At 44.3% G+C, this 21,189-nt stretch overlaps 1 protein-coding gene across 2 annotated transcripts in view; it reads left to right on the forward strand.

The window, feature by feature from the left end:
* LOC146796473 (retinol dehydrogenase 16-like) overlaps positions 1–21,189 on the forward strand; it is a 255,129-nt gene that overhangs the window by 198,543 nt on the left and 35,397 nt on the right. The window contains exon 6 of one of the 2 annotated variants that reach the window (XM_085629076.1): positions 7,448–7,846. The exons of the other annotated variant lie outside the window; for it this stretch is intronic. The gene's annotated coding sequence lies outside the window, so the exon portion shown is untranslated. Of the gene's footprint in view, positions 1–7,447; positions 7,847–21,189 lie in introns of those variants that run through there. 2 annotated transcript variants of the gene reach the window in all.

Below are 21,189 nucleotides of genomic sequence, written 5' to 3' on the forward strand. Positions count from 1 at the left end.
AATTAAGTATGCCAGTTGTGGATAAGTCAATCAAACCATGTTTTAGAGGAGAAGCACATAATCTTCAGCGCTGGTTAGCAGGGGTAAAGAACTCAGAGTCCTAAAGCCAACAAAAACTAGGTCAAGAAAATAGAAGGAGGAAGGCAAAAAGTTTGGTGTGACCCTTTAGAGAGGGACATTTTCCAACACCATATTTCACAGGGAGCCATGAAACATAGACATTATTTCCTGGCTCTCTATGAAATAAAATTTCATCATCACAAGGACAGCCTCAAAACCACTCTGCAGAGTTCTATCATTGTCAGACCTACAAGGATTATGCAGCATGGAACACAAGATTAGGCAACACGGTGTTCTATATTTTGCTGTAAAAAATAATTACTCCACACATTCTCTGGCAGCACTATTTATCATCCATTTGTGCAAGAAACAACGTCTTTTGTGAAATCTACAAATTATGAATATTATGCGACCCATTATGAGGCAAATACGCTAAATCCGTAATTATGCAACAAATACTACAGCTACAGAATTGCATAAATCCACTGGCCCTCGCCACTGTTGATTGTTTTATCTGCAGTATTTCATGAAAGGTAAAGAAAACTGTAAAATTCGAATTTCAATCATTGTCAATTGTTATCTTAAATTGGAAGTGCAGGGCTTTTTTAAGCTACCTACAACAAACTAAGCATGTAATATAAAATTCCTAATGGGCAATGTCTTATATGGTCCTATATTGACACCTTGGGATTCTGGTAACATTCACAAACTACTCGGCCTTCGTCTTCTTGGCTTATGATGTCACTCAATTGTAATTTGGACCATCTTTTACAGCTACTTGTTACCTTTTTCTTGCTCTCGCAACACCCAAAACTTGCAAGGCAGATTGTGATGCAAGCTTATTCTGTTGCTTTTATTGGTCGTCAGGGCTTTAAGTGGGCCGGGTCTTGCCGATGCTGAGCACCGCCAGTTCTTAAAAGCAGGTGCAGAGACGGGTCTCTATTGGACTCTCCATTCTGTCCTCACCCTAAGGTTGGAAATGAAAATCTTAAATCTGCAGCAGTACCACCTTTCACTGCCTTTGAGGTAATTTCAAAGAGACTCGTTTTAGTTCTTTCAGTCTCATCATTTCAGACCTGAAGCATTTTCAATATTATATACAAGAAAGCTATAGTCATTTCTTATTTATTATATGCAACTAACAACCATTGACAAAGCCAATAGTCCTGGCTTTTTGTCGGTGTAATGTTACTTGTATTATATATCTGGGTGCAATGACAGAAGCAGAAAATACCAGTCGGACGAGGTACACTATGCTAAGCATAGATTTTTAGTTTACGTTTTTTAAGCCCCACCCTAAATTACATCACCCAATCCCCCTTTGAGAGACCCCCAGTTTTTTTATTCCACTTAAAAGCCCTGTTGGGAGTGTTGCAGTCCACCCTACTTTTCTTCCATTGATGGAGAAGGCTGGCTTCCCACCAAAGGGCACACCTAAAGGCACTTTACCCAGGCGCGCAACACCCATTGGACTCAAAGGGCTTCATCCCCCCCCGTCGTGTGTGGCAGCCTGGGATGAGACAGCTTCCCAGGCACACACACAGCCGCACCCGAGCACTTCACAGGTCTTTAAAAGACCATTTGCATGTTAACGAGGCCTCGCTGTTGTTTCACCCCTTCTAAGAGCCCCTGCAGCTCCACTCTACCTATTGCTTAAAGATTCATCCCCCCCCTGAAATTTTTTCTTAGCCCCCCCCCCCGAAATTTGGCTCTAGTTGCGCCTCTGACTTTACCCATATCACCGCTGTTATCTGGCAAACGCATAAGGCAGAGAGAGGGGTTGGTCGGAGAAGCAGATAAGAAAACGAAAAATATGGACGCAGAGGCTTGCTTGTTCTGCTGGGTATAGCTGTATTAGGGCAGGTGCAACACTTCGTTGGAACTGGCTAACCATGTAGCAGTCCCATCCAAGTCAGAGTACCAGACGGAGGAAGGGGGAGGAGGGGCTGTCGGGGCTGGAACCCTTTCAGCTTAAGCACGCCTTATTCTCCTGAGTATTATCTTCTACTACACCACTTTCCTATGCCTGGGTCAATTGGTCTCTGTTGCTTTGTTTTCTAGCACGGGTCCTGGTAGACATGGAAGACAGACTATCTCGACGAATGATTGTTCTGATGAAACTCCTAGACAGTACTTTTTTTTTTATTTATGTTGTGAATATGCTTTTCTTTTTACTAAAGCTGATTTGGTAATTGTAAAAAAGCGTCGATTTTTATGACGGGGGCAATCCCCAAAAGGTTTTTCTTTATTTTGTTCCTCATCTTAATTTGTGTTGAAAAGACATCCTACTTTCGAGTTATTTGACGAACACAGGACACCGTTGTGCTGTAACACCATTTACATATTTTACAAATATATTAATGAAACATCATGTACAGTAACATTCAGTCACAGTGGTATATATTTTTGCAAACCACATTTCTTATTGTTATTGCAAAACTAGACCCCACCTCTGGGGAAGAATTAACATATTCTATTAACTTGCCATTTTAGTAACAAATCTCACAGACAGAGAGTCCAAACTGAAAAAGAAAGAGTTAATAATCATTACATTTATCAATAATAACAATAAAGAGCCATCTGTGGATGGGCCCAGATGCTGAATATTTTAAGTGCAATGTAAACCTTAAAGCATTCAACCCCTGCCAGTAGGTACTTTAGTTAACACAAGTGACTACGAACAGAGAAGAAAAGAAATTCCATTTTTTTTTTAATACAGTCAAGGTTTAGCAAATTATTGGTTTTAGCTGAAGTGCTCACAACTCTTTTCTTCCCAAATAGGTGGTCGCACTTCATACATTTTGTTCAGCTTGTGGATAAGACTGTTCCCCATGAAGCACCAGCTGTGGCCACCGAATGCAAGGTGCCTTTGAGTCCACATCTGCTCCGTACATATGGATGCTGCATATAGCAGCAATCCATGTTGTGTGAATGCTGTGTTACCTGCTCCTGCTTCATGGGTGCCCCAGACAGCATTACACTGTTTCCGTCAAGTCGGTCCCTTCTGAATAATGATACTGACTGTGATTCGTGGTCTTCGGTTTGGTTTCTTTGAGTGTGGGTATTGTTTACTGCCTGCTTTTGGGTGATGGTATTTTATTATTTTATGGGATATTTTCGAGAAATGTATCTGTTGTTGGTCTTCTTTATGTCTTGTTGTATTAACCTCGGATATTATATCATGTTGGAAAATACTCAGCTCAGCTTCCAGCAACTGGTGCTGTAGGTGAACCATGTATTCAGCATGCTCAGATTTCTTTCCACTTTATTTTTTTTTCCCCCCTGAAGTTATTGCCTTACTTAAATTGCTGCATAGCTCGCCTAGTTGGGTGCTTTATAATTTTTTATATGGATGCAGTAAGTTCTGGGGTTAGTTGCTTTGGTGTATTTTGGAACAAATAATCAACAAGCTCCATAACTTTCATGACCATTTCTCTTTGATGTGCAAATAGACATAATTTTCCGGCTACAGAAATCACACACAAAACATTTATGCTATCAGTAGTGAAATAAAATGAATTATTTTGCCATTCTCTGGTGTGATGGCAGGCATTGTTTAAGGCAGTGCTTTTAACCATATGACTTTGTGGACCCCCACTGAATCACTACTGGAAGCCAGGAACCCCGGCATAGGTAATTTCTACTTTACAGCCTCGAAGCAGCACAACTACAAATATACATCAGGCAAGCAAAAAAAAAAATATTAAATATTTTTTTCAATCACAAACAAAATTAATCCTAAAATAGATTTTTTAAATTTAATAGGATGTTGGATCTTTTTGAATTTTCTTTCTTTTAAAAGACGAAGTGATGTGGTGGCCTCTAGCATGTCCCGTCATCTTTATTTGTCCTAAGCCATGCTCTCTTTTTGTTTTAGCATGTCGAGGCTTCAATTGAGGCCACTAGTCGTTTATACTAGATTCTGCTTGATGTACTTGCTCTACTACCACAAATCAAGATGCCAATTTAGGGGCAGAGTTACAAGCTCCTTGTGACACTTTTACGCCGCCGTTGCGTCACTTTTGTGACGCAGCGGCGTCGTTAACAATGTGCCATGTTGCCACACATTTACAATGTGACGCATCTAGAGAGATGCGTCACTTGTAAAGCCCTGTGCTACATTATACCGGCGTCAGGTATAATGTATGCAGGGTGGGTGTTCCGACTCAAGAAAGCCTCATAAAAGTGATGTAGTGAAATCTACAAGATTTCACGGAGTCACTTTTACGATGCCACTGGTCAAAACCTTACCCCTGCTTGAAGCAGGCGTAAGGAGTGACGCAGCATAATAGAAATAGGCATTCCGAAGCATTGCTGGAGTTGCGGCGTGCTTGCAACACGACTCCAGCAATGCGTTGCCTTTACGCCAATAGATGCATCACGCATCTGTCAATCCTTGCGCCATGGTGCGCCGCATTGTAAATGCGACGCATCCATGGTGGCGTAAGGTTTTTTTTGCGTGACACAAATTAACTGGCGCATCTCTGCTGATATGCAGAGATGCATCAGTTCTTGTAAATCTGCCCCTACATTTTTTGCCTCCAATTTCATATTCATTCACACTTACAGAAAGTTCTAAAATGTTCAATGTTGCATTTTGCATATATTGTATTAATATGCTAATATTATTTAATGTTACAAACCGTCACAGACCCCCTCAGTAAGTTTCGCGAACCCCCAGGGATCTGCAGACCCCATGTTCAGAACCGCTGGTTTAAATGTAAATGTCCAGTATTTGTAAAGCGCGAACAATTACCCGAAGGTGTCAAGGCACTGGGGGCCGTCGGGAAGATTAAGCAAGCTATTGCCCAGAGTCACATGGTGCTGGGCAGACCCCTGCCGCCAGAGCCGGGGGTCGAACCGTGATCCCCAGCATCCAGCGTCAGTCGCCCTGGTCGCTTGGCCACACCTCTTCCACAAAGGTTTAAGACACCTATGTTGTGTCTGCTCGATGCCAGTGGAAAGGGATAAAAAGGCAAACCTCGAGGCACGTGACGTGCATGAGAACCAGAGGCAAAAACAGACAGAGAGAGGCATTGTGCAAGGAGACACTGAGGGCAAAGCCCTTGGTGGAAGGCAAATTTCCTTCCACTCTTGTCTTGCTGAAGATAATTTACTGCTAGGCTGTCTGCTTTCCAGCTTCCATGCACTAGGTAATTTACTACAGGGCTGCCTGCTTGGACCATGCTAGATTCATTGTCTTCCTCGCTATAAATTCTCGGTGTGGCATTATTGGTTAATGCCCCTTCAGTCTTCATTTGGTGTGTGAAGGGGAGTAGTTATTTATCCGCGCACTCATGCAGCACACACAGAATACGTCTTCAAGCACGAGCACAGAATCATAAGCTTATTGCAGGGTAAGGGGGCTTTGTTGCTTGTTGCATCTCCTGGCATTATACCACGCCCCCCCCAAAATGTTTTCTCTCTCTCTCTCTCTCTCTCTCTCTCTCTCTCTCTCTCTCTCCCTTTTTTTCTCTTCTAATTGCCCACTTATCTCTCTATATCTTCCCCATTTATCTCTCTTTTTATCATCCATTCGCACTCTCTTTCTCAATCTCACAGCCCCTGTTCACCCATCTGCATCTATCCCGGCACTCTCTCTGTCTCTCTATACTCTCTTTACAATCCCTTTTTATCTCTTTCTCCTCTTCTTCTCCGCTTCTCTTCGATACTCTCTGTATCTTCTTTCTCTTTTTTAAATCTCCTTTTCTGTTTTGTTCACTCTCTCTCCCCCTTCTCCACCTCTTTCCCCCCATTTCGCACCCACCCCTCCCCTTCTCAGGTGTATTTCCGCCCTTTCACACTTGCCTTCTCTCCTGCTGTTTCTCCTTCTCCACTCCCCTCTCCCCTTTTCTGTATCTCCCCCTCTCCAACTCGCCTTCTCAGCTTCTCTCTCACCTGCTGCTCCGTTTTTGCCTGTCTATCCCTGTTTCCTCCACACTCCCATTTGCCCCTCTTTCTTTTCGTCCTTCTCTCCCTTTACGTCCCCCTTTCTGGTTCCCCCCTTCCTCTCGCTCGCAGTCCTTCCCAGCTTCTCTCTCTTCCTCTGCCTTTCTTTCTTGTGAGCTCTCTCTCTCCACTTTTCGTACTCTCTCCTCCTCTCATACTTCGTCCCTGCTCTCTCACTTCCCCAACTCCCTCTCTTCCTCCTTTGCCTCTCTCTACCCGTATATTTTTTATCACTTAATCTCTCGTGCCTAATAAAATGAATGTGTCCGTCTGTAATGCAACTTGGTGCTCATGTAAAGCGCTCTCATACCTTCGGGTCGAGTTCGCGCGATATAAAACGGCTACAACAAAACGAACAACTCTTGCATTTCGCCACCTCTCTTTCTCTCTGCTTCTCCTCTTTTCTTTCCTCTGTATTGCTGTCTCTCGCTAATTCTTTCTCATGCACACTCTCCCCCCTACCGTTTCCCACTCATTTCCCCTCTCTCTCATTCTTTCAGTTTAAGCGTCTAGAGCCAATTCTGCCCTCATTTGCAGATCTGTGCCCAGAGCTGGGCGCTGCTAGCACCGAGCTTGAATTTATTTATGAACATTTGCCTCAAGTTCAGAAGCGCTCGCAGCAGAATCTAAGCAGAGAAAGAAATGTGTGATGCTTCAATGGAGCCTGATGACCCGGAGGCGAATGCTAACTCTGAGAAAGGTCATGCTCATTCCAGATCATCCTCTGCTCTTCTCTATGGTGAAGGCGGCCACAGAGAACATGGCCGCCAAGGACCCAGAATATTCACTGCAGCCCCTACCAACATACACAGCTTACTATTTCTCTTAAATACATTTCTTTATTTCTCGCATCATATGTTTATATATCTGGAAAAAACACTGGACCCAATTCAGAATACGAACGTTATATTTATTACGCAGGCATAGCAATGCACAGCGTAAGATTCCGAAGATTCTTCCTTTGCAGAAAATAAGCCAGATGTGGCAGAAATTTTCATTTCATTTGTCAGGGTGCAGTATAACCACACATGTAGAACGCACCTGCATATAATCCTTTGTCGTGTTGAAGTGTTAGGGTCTTGAAATGCAATAACCTAAAATGCCGTGTATTGGGGTCCTTAAATAGAAAACATGAAGAGTAAATTTGGAAAGCAAATGTAACTAGCAGAAAACACTAACATGAAGAATTCGTGTTATGCAACTGATAACCATTCATTATTAAATGTATTTAGTAATCGTGTCATTTAGCATGTAGGTAGGAATATTAGCTGAACGTGCCTTATTTCATGCAATTTCGTATAGCTATATGCCATTTCTCTTATGTTAGCTGAATCTTGTAGGCCTGAAATGCATTTCCATGGAAGCTCTCAATTTAGAGCTAACAGTTTGAATTTCATGTGTGCTGTGAATTTTGTTCTTTCTCACGTTTGTGTTGCAGGTGGAAGAAGCGCCCTTGTTAGTTAGAATAATGTCCTTATTTTAGTAGTCAGCCATGGAGAGGAGAGGATACATCGTTAGCTAAGGCTGATTAGGAGAACTGTTGTATTTTCACACTGGAGAAGGCCTGGGAATCAAGGTCAACATGTTGCTGTTCAGGAAATTGCTCTCCTGAAGAAAAGTACCTATGAGACCGTGGTCGGACGGATGGCGTGACCCGGAAGGACTCTTGGGAAAATACCTGTAATATTGGGATGCTGCAAGTAGAGAAAGGCCCCCCATTTCTTCTCTGCCTTCAGAGAGAGAGCATCTCAGAACGAGCTCTGTCTCGATGGCTTTATGCTATTTGACCCATTGATGGTGGAGAGACTCCTTAGGAAGACTCCATATGCTGACACCTTTTTATCTCAGTCTCTGAAGGATGCTTAAGTAGGGATGTCACGTTAGCGCTAGTGTAGGGATAGATTAATGCTTTACATTCATCAACCCTCGATGCAGGGAAATTTGGAATAATGATTTTTAATCTTCTTCATTCTTTTTCTTGTGTTAATTGTCTTGTGCATGCTGCACCGACTCAACTTTGTTCGCAGATTTGGCTTCATGTTGATTCCAATGTATTTCTACCCTCTCATTTTGAGGTGTCTCTATGTCCAGTTATTTTTGGCTTTGTAATAAATTAAGTAACCTTACGTATTGATTTGTGGTTACTATGTGTTCAGAGAAATTCATATTGAATTGATCGGCTATTGTTCACGATTTTCACTCTGCAAACGTGTCTCCTGGTCTTTATAGTTAGGAAATAGAATTAAAAAAACATTAGAAATTCACTGAAAAAAAACTAAGGTTACAGGGACGTTATAGTTAGGCTCAGATTTCACTCGTACAAAACCAGTGCAATTCTGTAGTTATAGTTACCTGAATTAACTATAACTTACGCCCTGCAAAGCTGTGCTTATGATCTCACATATTACCTCACTCATTACATGGTCAGTGACATCACTGACTTCTCAAATGACATCACTGATGACATCATCCACAGAACCTCTTACACCCCATACAACCTCTTGTACGCCCACTCCCACACAACAACTCATACCCATTTACAGACCCATTCCAGAACTCTCACATCCAATCACTCCTCCATAGAGGCATGCACACACCCATTCACTCACTCATACAGCCACTCACACAACCATTCACTCATGCATACAACCACTTATACAATCAGTCACTCATCTGTACAGCTACTCAGCCACACACTCAACCATACAGCTACTCATACACAAACTTATTTACCTACAAAGTCACTCACACACCACTCGCTCACCCATACAGCCACTCAACACAGTCACTCTTTCACCCATACAAGCACTCACATACTCACTCACACATCCACACAACCATTTATATACCCATTCACACATCCATATAAGCACTCACATATCTGATCACTTACCCATACAGCCATTCACACAGACATTTACTCTCAAATACAGCCACTCACACACCAACTCACTTAACCAAACACCCACTCAAACAGCCACTCAATCACCCATACAGCCACTTACACACAGAGTCAACCATTCATACAGTTATTCAGATATCCATACAGTCACTACTTTTCAATAAAAAAACAAAAGTTAAACGTTTGTCATAGTTAGAAAAACTCTATTTATTCTTTATTTATTCTTTCTATATAAACCAAACTTAAAATACACAAACATTAGAAATTCTTCAGTTATAATTTTGCCTTAAATTTATAATTTCAGACCATCTTGACATTTATATTACTTTATTTATTCTTTAGCTGCAAACAATATTTAAGTGCACAAAAATTTACATTTCTAAAATTATACTTATACCTTTAATTTATATTCATGCAACACCTTCAAATTATTATAACTCGCTCACTTCCATACACAGTGTATTGAGTTCAGTAGCCACACTACATTAACTATAACTTGCGCCTTCTCCATGTGCTGCTTATCCACTTTATATTACATCATTGAGACCATGTAAAATAATATTATTAACAATAATAATTATGACATTGCAATTCATATCTATTGTGAGAACACAGTGCATGATAGATGGTAGAGTTGTAACTAATGTAGTTTGGCTACCGAGTTGAATACACTGTGTATAGAGGTGCGTGAGTTATAATAATTTGAAGGTGTTGCATACATTTTAATATATTAGCAAAGCCAGTGGGTCTGGCATTGGTTTCTGATCTTGTGGCTCTGCCAGTACTTATTTTGTTTGTGAATGTTTTTTGCAAGAAGGCGCGCATTGTATCAAAAAGAACACTGCTTAACAGCAAAGATCTATATGTTTATGTCAAAGCAAACATTGCACTAGCTAGTCCTTGGCTCTAAAGGGGACTGTTTGTTGTGTAGGTGTACAAGAGCAGAATGATATCACTCAGTCATGTAAAATAATGGCTGAAGTGGGCTGACCCTGTCCACCAAGCTGTGTGCAGCACCCAAATGGCAGGGAGGAATAGAGACCAGCATATGGAAAGCCAATAGGTCTCACCTGTGCAAGAACTATTGGCTTTGACAATGTGTTTTAGCCATGTTGTACACCAGTGTTGCTGTTATTCAGCATCCGAAGTAAGAAACAAGGAAACCCTAGAAGTCGGACGGGACCAAGGGTAGACACATATTTTTAAGGAACAATGGTCCCATTCACATAAAATAGATATAATACCACAATTGATACAATGAGAAATCAGGTTTTATATATGTAGCCAATGCAGGGAATAATAGTCGATGCAGTGCAATTGTAAAACAACCAAAAATGATAAACCAGTGAGTGAGTTAACTGTGACAGGGTAGAAGGGAAATCAGCCGATTTCCTGAACCCAGGCAGGTGACATAAAAGGTGGCTTTTTAGTGCACAAAAATAAGCAGTAACAAAAAGTCAGATCGGCATCTCATACTCCAACAGTTAGATAACAGTTATTATAGAGTTTAGAGATGGTAGTCGACGACGTTTCGATCCCCTTGGAAATAGTGGGATCTCTTCAGGACAACCCTAATTTTTTAGGACAGGACCAGGGCAGACCACCCAACCGCGGCACGCTCCGCCTGCCCCGGTGGCACAGTGCTCCCGGAGATAGACAAACACGCCAAAGGTACTACCAATGGTGAGAAATCTTAGCCTTCACAGTGATTCCATGAATATTTACCCCACCGCTACTATGTCCGAACAGGAAACCATCCCCATATTCAACCTCTCGAACCACCTTCTTTCTGATAAAGAAATCCCATTACTCAGCAATGGCTTGTCCTTCGTCCCCACCATTAGACTCGATTACCTCCAATTACAGATTGAGTTGTTACGCTTCTTTAGAAAGATACGCCTTCATGCATTCTTTTTGAACAAACCATATACACCTCCCTCAGCATTTACTACATTTCGCCCCCTCTACCTTCTCCCCGCCACCCCACAGCATACCAGCTAAAATCCTCACTTTTGAAAAATTGATCCTCAATGATATTGCTGAACATGAACACAGACGTGCATATATCCCTTATAACCTCACACTGTCCGAGAAAAACGCCCTACAAGAGCTCAAACAAATGGACAATTTGACAATCAAACCAGCGGACAAGGGTGGAGGCATTGTCATCCAAAACACTGGTACCTACAAACAAGATATTCTGAGACAGCTCTCCCGAACAGACCACTACTTAAGACTCCCTACTGATCCTACTAAGGAGATTCAAAAACTTATTCTGGACATCACTGAAGAAGGCGTTGCACAGGGCTTTTTGAGCAAGAATGAATTCCAGTTTCTTAATACCAAATCTCCCCGCACACCGGTGATTTACACCTTACCTAAGATACACAAAAACTCTACTACACCACCGGGACGCCCCATTGTCTCTGGGTGCGGCTCAATCCTAGAACCACTGGGTAGGTATATTGACCATTTTATCAAAGATTTAGTTCCTAGTACGCAATGCTACATCAAGGACACCATGGCCATGGTAAACCTTGTAGAGGAACTCCCCTTTGATCCCCTTAATAACCTTCTGTGCACTCTTGATGTAGAAGCGCTCTACACTAACATTCCCCAAGATGAAGGTATTGAAGTCATTAACTTGGTCCTCAACACCAGACCACAACCTCACACTGTCCCGACCTCTTTTCTTCTTCACCTCCTTAAGATCTGCCTCACTAAGAATTTCTTCCTCTTTGATGGCATTTTCTATCAACAAGTGAAAGGTACTAGCATGGGCGCAGTTTTTCGCTCCGAATTACGCCATACTCTATATGGATTGGCTTGAAACAAACAGAATACTATCCCCTCACAATCCATTCAGGTCCCACATCCTAGAATGGAAGCGCTATATAGATGACATTTTTCTCATCTGGAATAGTACTGAAGACCACCTCTCTCAATTTCAGAACTGGCTTAATCACCACAGTAATGGCCTTAATTTTACTGTTAACAGCAGCAAACAACAGATAGCATTCCTGGACCTTTCCATCATAGCCCACAATGGGGGCCTCTATACCACTCTGTACCATAAACCCACTCAAAAAAACACTTTACTCTCATACAGCAGTCACCACCCTAGAGCCCTGCGTGACTCACTCCCATACTCACAGTTTCTTTGCATACGGCGCAATTGCTTCTATAAACAAGATTACTTTTCAGAAGCCAATTTGCTATTAAAGAAATTGACGAGCAGAGGCTATCCCCGAAAATTAGTGAAGATAGCACTTAAAAGAGCATGGTATTGCCCAAGGGATATTCTACTTAGCCCTAAAGAAAAAAATAAAAATGACGATAAACTTGTATGTGTCACTACATTTACGCCCATCTCCAACACAGTGAAAAAATGTATTCTTAAACACTGGCCGACACTTAATGCTGGCAACCTTAAGCTAGATCGTCCTCTATTTGCCTTAAAGAAAAGCAAAAGTATAAAGGACCACCTGGTCAGGGCAACTCTCCCTGACGTCAAAAGGGACTCTACCCTTAGAACTTTTTGTAATCTACCGCCTTTAGTAGGCCATTTCAAATGTGCTGGTTGCAGTGTTTGTAGTCTCATATCGGATACAAAACATTTGTGCATGCTAACATTAACATTACTCTTAGCCACTTCTCTAACTGTAATACCACTAATGTCATATATGCCATAACTTGTCCTTGTAACTTGATTTATGTGGGGCAAACAACACAGAAGACCAGAATCCGGATCTGCCAACACAGAAGCCGGATCCGTTGCAAAACTGCCAATGCGCCACTTGTTGAACACTTCACACAACTGAATCATACTGAAGACGACATAAAGTGGCAGGTTATTAGTGTGATCCTATAACCTTCCAGAAATACGAACATTGCTACTATTCTCAACAAGGAAGAACTCAAATGGATAATTCATACTGACAGCCTCCACACAGGACTGAACCGTCTGGAGGATTGGTCTAATCTACTGTAACCTGTTCAATTACCCTTGGACTGCCTTCTATGAGCGTGTGCTGCATAATTCTGTGCCCTTTCACCGCTTCTGCCCCTTTTATCATTCCCTCCTGCTCCTCCATCATAGCCCACAATGGGGGCCTCTATACCACTCTGTACCATAAACCCACTCAAAAAAACACTTTACTCTCATACAGCAGTCACCACCCTAGAGCCCTGCGTGACTCACTCCCATACTCACAGTTTCTTTGCATACGGCGCAATTGCTTCTATAAACAAGATTACTTTTCAGAAGCCAATTTGCTATTAAAGAAATTGACGAGCAGAGGCTATCCCCGAAAATTAGTGAAGATAGCACTTAAAAGAGCATGGTATTGCCCAAGGGATATTCTACTTAGCCCTAAAGAAAAAAATAAAAATGACGATAAACTTGTATGTGTCACTACATTTACGCCCATCTCCAACACAGTGAAAAAATGTATTCTTAAACACTGGCCGACACTTAATGCTGGCAACCTTAAGCTAGATCGTCCTCTATTTGCCTTAAAGAAAAGCAAAAGTATAAAGGACCACCTGGTCAGGGCAACTCTCCCTGACGTCAAAAGGGACTCTACCCTTAGAACTTTTTGTAATCTACCGCCTTTAGTAGGCCATTTCAAATGTGCTGCTTGCAGTGTTTGTAGTCTCATATCGGATACAAAACATTTGTGCATGCTAACATTAACATTACTCTTAGCCACTTCTCTAACTGTAATACCACTAATGTCATATATGCCATAACTTGTCCTTGTAACTTGATTTATGTGGGGCAAACAACACAGAAGACCAGAATCCGGATCTGCCAACACAGAAGCCGGATCCGTTGCAAAACTGCCAATGCGCCACTTGTTGAACACTTCACACAACTGAATCATACTGAAGACGACATAAAGTGGCAGGTTATTAGTGTGATTCTATAACCTTCCAGAAATACGAACATTGCTACTATTCTCAACAAGGAAGAACTCAAATGGATAATTCATACTGACAGCCTCCACACAGGACTGAACCGTCTGGAGGATTGGTCTAATCTACTGTAACCTGTTCAATTACCCTTGGACTGCCTTCTATGAGCGTGTGCTGCATAATTCTGTGCCCTTTCACCGCTTCTGCCCCTTTTATCATTCCCTCCTGCTCCTCCATCATAGCCCACAATGGGGGCCTCTATACCACTCTGTACCATAAACCCACTCAAAAAAACACTTTACTCTCATACAGCAGTCACCACCCTAGAGCCCTGCGTGACTCACTCCCATACTCACAGTTTCTTTGCATACGGCGCAATTGCTTCTATAAACAAGATTACTTTTCAGAAGCCAATTTGCTAATAAAGAAATTGACGAGCAGAGGCTATCCCCGAAAATTAGTGAAGATAGCACTTAAAAGAGCATGGTATTGCCCAAGGGATATTCTACTTAGCCCTAAAGAAAAAAATAAAAATGACGATAAACTTGTATGTGTCACTACATTTACGCCCATCTCCAACACAGTGAAAAAATGTATTCTTAAACACTGGCCGACACTTAATGCTGGCAACCTTAAGCTAGATCGTCCTCTATTTGCCTTAAAGAAAAGCAAAAGTATAAAGGACCACCTGGTCAGGGCAACTCTCCCTGACGTCAAAAGGGACTCTACCCTTAGAACTTTTTGTAATCTACCGCCTTTAGTAGGCCATTTCAAATGTGCTGCTTGCAGTGTTTGTAGTCTCATATCGGATACAAAACATTTGTGCATGCTAACATTAACATTACTCTTAGCCACTTCTCTAACTGTAATACCACTAATGTCATATATGCCATAACTTGTCCTTGTAACTTGATTTATGTGGGGCAAACAACACAGAAGACCAGAATCCGGATCTGCCAACACAGAAGCCGGATTTGTTGCAAAACTGCCAATGCGCCACTTGTTGAACACTTCACACAACTGAATCATACTGAAGACGACATAAAGTGGCAGGTTATTAGTGTGATCCTATAACCTTCCAGAAATACGAACATTGCTACTATTCTCAACAAGGAAGAACTCAAATGGATAATTCATACTGACAGCCTCCACACAGGACTGAACCGTCTGGAGGATTGGTCTAATCTACTGTAACCTGTTCAATTACCCTTGGACTGCCTTCTATGAGCTTGTGCTGCATAATTCTGTGCCCTTTCACCGCTTCTGCCCCTTTTATCATTCCCTCCTGCTCCTCCAATTTTTCCCATTAACCCCCCTCTGGGGTTTCCCTTTTCTCCTTATTTCAGATATTTTTCTCCCTTCATCCCTCTATCCCACCTCATTGACATTGACCTGTCCCAGGGCCCTTTTTGTTGGGTTCCTAATTACCCTTGCTAACTTCATGCACAACTCCCCTTCTTTACCTTCACCCCTATCAACCCCCCCCTCACTCACTCACTCGGAATTCCTCCCGTCTGGCATCACCCCCCTCCTTATTTTCATCCTTCTGATTTGGTTCCACACCACGCAGTTCTCTGGCATCCGCCTAGCTTCTTGATCCTTATCCCTTCCCTCCCCTCTATTCCCTCCGCTCCTTCTGCGCACCACTTCCATGGCTCTTCTTCACCATTCCATCATGGCCGCCCTCCCCTTCCTTTCAAATGTTGTCCCTTTTCTCTTTCCACTGCTGGGCGCTCCTATTTCTACTACCGCCCCCTCCCGGCTCATTCCACCCGCTCGCATTCTACGAGCCATTGCACATTCAGACTGATTCCGGTTACTCGAGCGTTCGGTGCCGTTCGGTACCGCTCCTCCTCAATTCTCAGGTAAGCCCTCCCTCTCAGCCCCTGTGCTTCCTCACCCCTTGCACCCGCTCCCCCACTAGCATTCTCCTCACCCCTGACCCCTCTTATTTCTCCTGCAGGGACACCGCGCACCTAACGCGCATTCCCCATCTGGTTTCCAATCCCGGTCGGGACTCGCTGATCTCCGCGGTGCTCCCTCCGTGTACTACCTTCACCACGGCCGCCAGTCTCACGCCGTATCTGCATTCCCTCGCCTCAGACCCCGTGTGGTCAACGAACCGCCATGGCATTGTCGGTTTAGCCCACTTGGCACCCCCGGCTGACTCATTGTAAGTCACATCCCTTTTATTCCTGTCCCTTGCGACTCCTCCCTCGTTCTACTTCCCATTCTCAGCATCATTCCCTGTGCACTACTCTCTCCCTCCCTCACTGCCTGGTTTCTCCCCTTTCCAATTGGGATAATTTTGTACTTACTATTCTGCCTTCTCCCTTCACATATGATTCTACCTGAATTATTATTAATTTTTACTCTCCCTTTGGGAATTTCTCTTACCTTCCCTTCCTCTCAGTAAACCTTTCCTTACGTTACTTCATTTGACTTGACCTTTCTATACCTATAAAATTGTTTTTATCCTCCACTCATTTTTACCTTTTCCTTCCCCTCTTCCCAGCCCTACCCGCCCCCCATATCTCTCTCTTTCCCCTCCAAAAAAAACCCCTTACCCTCTTTCCTTCTCCTACCAAGGCTAACTTCCCAGGCATCTCTGTCATCCACTTGTCCTGAAGAGATCCCACTATTTCCAAGGGGATCGAAACGTCGTCGACTACCATCTCTAAACTCTATAATACCTGTTATCTAACTGTTGGAGTATGAGATGCCGATCTGACTTTTTGTTACTGCTTATTTTTGTGCACTAAAAAGTCACCTTTTAAGTCACCTGCCTAGGTTCAGGAAATTGGCTGATTTCGCTTTTACCCTGTCACAGTTAACTCACTCACCGGTTTATCATGTTTGGTTGTTTTACAATTGTACTGCATCGACTATTATTCCCTGCATTGACTACATATATAAAACCCGATTTCTCATTGTATCAATTGTGGTATTATATCTATTTTATGTGAATGGGACCATTGATCCTTTAAAAAAAAAAAAAAGCTGTCATTCAGCATGGCTAAATGTTAGTGGCCTAGAGGAGAATGAAAGGAAGTGTTGAAGAGTGGAGTGCCATAAAATAGAGTGGAGTACAGTTGTAGAATGGTGTAGACTGGAGTGGCCTAGAGTGGAGTGCCGTAGAGTGTCAGAGACATGGGAGGCAGCCATGGGATGCACTTGTTTTTACAGGATTCATTGCTTGGGTCTTAAGATGTACACAGAAAGCATAGTGGTTAGTAGGAGGCATGGTGATTCCTGGTATGCAGGAGAAGCACAATAGGCATGGAATGCAGAAAAAGGGTAGAGGCATGGGCAGGTAAAAATGGAGACAAGCATTGGCAAAGGCCAATATGTCTCGCCTATGTAAGAGCCATTGGCTTTGCCAATGTGTTTAAGCCGTGTTGTACACCAGCATGGCTGCTGTTCAGCATGGTTAAATGGTAGTAGCATAGAGGAGAGTGGAGTGGTGTGTCGTAGAGTGGAATGTCGAAGAGTGGAGTACTGTGGCAAAGAGTGGAGAGGCGTAAAGTGGAGTAGAGACATGGAGGAGAGTATAGTGGCCATAGAGTGGAGTGTCGTAAAAAGGAGTGGCATAGAATAGAGTATACCTGAGGGTTGATTAGAAACAAAGCGCGGGGGCCCACACTTTGTATTTTTTAAAAGTTTCAAATTAAAAGCCAAAAATGCTTTTTGACCCTGTTGGGACCCCTAAGAGGCCTAGGGGGTTAGGATATTTCTACCCAGCCCCGCCCCCTTTTCTTTTACTGTGACTTAGTTCAAGCCGAGTCACAAGATGCCTGCCAACACTTCCTGGCAGCCAATCTGAGGGGTCGGGGATCCTCAGTGTCCCTATATATACAACGGGAGATTTCTTTAAATTACTCAGCAGCTTCTGAACAGATTTACACCAATTAACAAAATAGTCACATTCTGCAAAATTTGGTGTAGTTCCCCCCTTTTTTCAGTCCCCGTTTGACAGATCACCCTGAGATTTTCAAGACAGCAGCTGAAGTGAGTGACATACTAGTTCTGAAAATTTCGTGAGGATTGGTCAGATGATGCCAAAGTAATTGGCAAAGGAAAACACACTCTTAATATGGAAACTACATCCTAACTATAGATACCTATTGGAAACCGCCAGTATGATATATATATAAAACTAATATGCCAATCACTTGAGCTGATGTTTTGAACGTTTCGGGGTGATCTGTCAAGCGGGGAACGAGAAAAAGGGGGGTCCCAAAACTCCCGAACTGCTGAACAGAATTACACCAAATTTGGCAAAAAGGGGTAGCTCTTGGTCTAGAAAGCACTCTTTCCGTTAAATGGTGTAAATCCATACAGTAATTCCTGAGAAATGTACAGATTTCTCAGATATACCACTGTTGCCACAGTGGATCTGCAAACCCTCCTGATTTCGTGCGTGAGATCTGATTTGCTTGTGACTCAGTTCAACAGAGTCACAAGATGGCGGAAAACACTTCCTGGTTGGAAGTGAGTCACGAGCAAAACGTTAAAAAAAAAAGAAAAGGGGGCAGGGTAGAAACACTCTGACCCCCCCTAGGTCTTTTCAGGGGGTCCCACAGGGACACCCAGGGCAACAAAAAAACATTTTGTCTTTTAAGAAAAGTCAGTGGGAGTCCTGAAGGATCCGCAAATCCAATTGGAAAAAATGAAGCACTGGCTCCCGCTCTTCGTTTAATTAAGCCCCCGGTTACAAATAATAATGTTGAGGCCTGTGTGGACCCCCGCAGCCCCAGGGATTGCCACCTTGCCAGGGCTAATTGATTGATATGCGGGGATCCACGTGGCCCCCGATGCCCAAGGGACCCCCACCTCGCTGGGGCGAAACACCAAAAATAATTAGTGGGGGGCTCCAGCTCCCCCACGCAGCCTTGGGACTGCCACCTCCCCAGGGCTTGAATACTGAAATGCGGCGTGCCACATGGCCCCCCTGCAGCCCTGGGGATCACCACCTCCCGGGGGTATATCTAAAATAATGCATGGGGGGGCTCCAGCCCCCCCCTGCAGCTCTGGGGACCGCCATCTCCCAGGAGCTATATCTAAAATAATGCATGGGAGGCCTCCAGCCCCCCCACACAGCCCTAAGGATCACCACCTCCTTGGGGCTATACAGATGATGGGCCGCCCTCCAGAAGCCCTCCATGGCCTGGGGACCGCTACCCCTCGGGGTCGGCTCCAGCAATGTCCCGGGGTGCCCACCCCAGGACATTGCAGTTTGCTATGGCTTGCTGGGAGCACCGCTCCAGCCAAGCTATAGCAAACTCTGCTCTGCTTCAGGGAAGCGAGAACAGTAAAAATGCTCTTGCTTCCATGAAGTGGAGCAAAATTGCTTTTGGACAGAGGGAGATGCATGTTAGCAGCTCCCTCTGTCCAAAAGCAATGCCGGCTCCCGCAGGGACCTCTGGGGGCATTGAGGCTCCTCCTGCGGTCCCCAACAAGAGGCCATGCCCCGGGGGAAAAATAAGAAAAGGGGCCAGGCCCTGGTGGATGGGCCCACCTTCCTTTCCTTAAAAAAAATAATGAAAGGCTGGGCCCCGGGGTATGGAGTCCCCGGGGCCTAAATCGGCCCAGGAGGGGGGGGGGGGGCATCGCAGTCCCCCCTCGTTTTAATTATAAAAATAAAAAATGCGTCAGGCTTTACGGGATGGGGTCCCCGGGGCCCAAAGTGGTCAAGGGAAGAGGGGCCACACAGCCCCCTTCCCTAGAAAAAATTAAAAACCCGCCCCCTTTCTCCACTACTCTACAACCGCACTTCCTGGCGCGCTGCTGAGGGTCCTTAGAGGCCAAAAAGACCTCCTGCTACCTCCAGTAAGCCCCACACAGTGGGATTGCTGAGAGGTGGTCAGAGGGAACGCCCCTTTCTCCAACACTCTGTAAATGTGCCTCTCAACGCACTGCTGGTGGGGGGGTGAGGTCCCCTTGCCTCCTGAGGGCCCCAGGACTAAAGTGGACTTCATCCCTCACGCAGTAGTGCGCCAGGAGAAGCGTTTTCAGAGTGGTGGAGAAAGAGGGCATGGCCTCTGACCACCTCTCAGCAAACCAGCTTTGTGGGCCTTTCAGGAGGCAAAAGGAAGGCTAGCTGGCCCCCAAGGACCCTTAAGAGTCAAGGGGACTTCATCTCTCAAATAGTAGTGCGCCAGAGGGCGGATTTGCAGAGTGGAGGAGAAAGACGTATGGCCACCGAAAACCTCTCAGCAAACCCACTGTGTGGGATTTTCTGGATGTGACAGGAGGGTTAGTTGGCCCCCAAGGATCCTCAATGGCCAAGGGGACTTCATCCCTGTAGGAAAGTAGGATCTGTATCATATGGTTACCCCAACTTTTTGCTTTATGTGATGCTGTTTTTGACTAGTCTGGCTGAGATTCTACTAATCAAGACCCCAGTCTATCTGCTTTCTCCCTAAACTGTTATGTTCTGTACTTCAGTGCACTCCAGATTGGATACTGGGGTACCCTAGTCAGACCCTAGTATATGGTACCCATATACCCAGGGCATAGGTACCCCAGAGGCATTCCATGGGCTGAAGCATGTATTATGCCACCCATGGGAGACCATGCAAAATGGGACTACAGGCCTGCCAATGCAGCCTGTGTAAGTTGGTGCATGCACCACTTACTCAAGATATAGGTTTACTATAGCTAAGGGTCACTGCACTTAAAGCCTATAAGTCACCCCTACAGCAGGCCTTTACAAACCTGAGGGCAGGGTGCTTGGTTCTAAGTGAGAGGGTGCCCCTGCATAAGCAGGACACCCCTGCAGCCTACAGAGTCTATTCTCCCGGGTTGTCAGTGAAGCAGCCATATACTAATGTAGCGGGGCATTACACGACCTTGTAATGACCATCTCAAAAACGGCTGTAACAAACCCTATAGTATTTGGAATCATACCCCCACACCGGTAACTGATGTGGGAGGTATAATTCCACCCATCGGGAGTGCCCTCTGTAGGCTCTTGGTGGTCCCGGTACCAGCCTTTGGGTCCCCGGACAGCACAAAATGGTTGTTGCCAGCCAGAGACACATTTCTGCCCTCTTTCTGCTGAGCCAAGCTCGAGCAGGGGAAGGCAGGACAAAAGGCATCCTGTCACAGGGAGGTGTGACCACCTCCCAGACAGGATTTAGTGTATTAGGACTGGGTGGGTGCATTTGCCAGCACCTGAAAGTCTGCATGAGGGGCACATTTGGTGTCCCTGTGCATAGTCCAGTTCAAACCAGTCTTGGGTGCCATTGGCTCCCGCTCTGGCCTGAAACTGGACAAAGGACATGGGAGTAACCCGCTCCTGTGATGCTCCCACTGTTGAAATTGTGGGACCCACACCTGATAACATCTCCTGCAATACC

This window comes from Triturus cristatus, chromosome 10 (genome assembly GCF_964204655.1).
Source record: "Triturus cristatus chromosome 10, aTriCri1.1, whole genome shotgun sequence".
Classification (NCBI taxonomy): domain Eukaryota; kingdom Metazoa; phylum Chordata; class Amphibia; order Caudata; family Salamandridae; genus Triturus; species Triturus cristatus.